The sequence below is a fragment of the Arachis hypogaea genome, chromosome 16, assembly GCF_003086295.3.
Source record: "Arachis hypogaea cultivar Tifrunner chromosome 16, arahy.Tifrunner.gnm2.J5K5, whole genome shotgun sequence".
Classification (NCBI taxonomy): Eukaryota; Viridiplantae; Streptophyta; class Magnoliopsida; order Fabales; family Fabaceae; genus Arachis; species Arachis hypogaea.
The window spans coordinates 113,060,680-113,061,472 of NC_092051.1; the positions used below are offsets into that span (position 1 = coordinate 113,060,680).

The following is a 793-nucleotide window of genomic DNA, read 5'->3' on the forward strand; positions in this document are numbered from 1 at the left end:
ATTGGAGCAACCAATTTTGAGCTGAAACCTCAGCTAGTTTCTCTGATGCAACAAAACTGCAAGTTTCATGGACTTCCATCTGAAGATCCTTTTCAGTTCTTAACTGAATTCTTGCAGATCTGTGATACTGTTAAGACTAATGGAGTAGATCCTGAAGTCTACAGGCTCATGCTTTTCCCTTTTGCTGTAAGAGACAGAGCTAGAGTGTGGTTGGACTCTCAACCCAAGGATAGCCTGAACTCTTGGGATAAGCTGGTCAAGGCTTTCTTAGTCAAGTTCTTTCCTCCTCAAAAGCTGAGTAAGCTTAGAGTGGATGTTCAAACCTTCAGACAGAAAGAAGGTGAATCCCTTTATAAAGCTTGGGAGAGATACAAGGAACTGACCAAAAAGTGTCCTTCTGACAAGCTTTCAGAATGGACCATCCTGGATATATTCTATGATGGTCTGTCTGAATTAGCTAAGATGTCATTGGATACTTCTGCAGGTGGATCCATTCACCTAAAGAAAACGCCTGCAGAAGCTCAAGAACTCATTGACATGGTTGCTAATAACCAGTTCATGTACACTTCTGAGAGGAATCATGTGAGTAATGGGACGCCTCAGAAGAAGGGAGTTCTTGAAATTGATACTCTGAATGCCATATTGGCTCAGAATAAAATATTAACTCAGCAAGTCAATATGATTTCTCAGAGTCTGAATGGAATACAAGCTGCATCCAACAGTACTCAAGAGGCATCTTCTGAAGAAGAAGCTTATGATCCTGAAAACCCTGCAATAGCAGAGGTGAATTACA

At 41.1% G+C, this 793-nt stretch overlaps 1 non-coding gene across 1 annotated transcript; it reads right to left on the reverse strand.

The window, feature by feature from the left end:
• Window positions 1-300: 300 nt before the first annotated feature.
• On the reverse strand, window positions 301-408 carry LOC112760543 (small nucleolar RNA R71). The gene has a single exon (XR_003180978.1). It is a non-coding gene; the product is annotated as a small nucleolar RNA R71 (small nucleolar RNA).
• Between the last annotated feature and the right edge of the window lie 385 nt (window positions 409-793).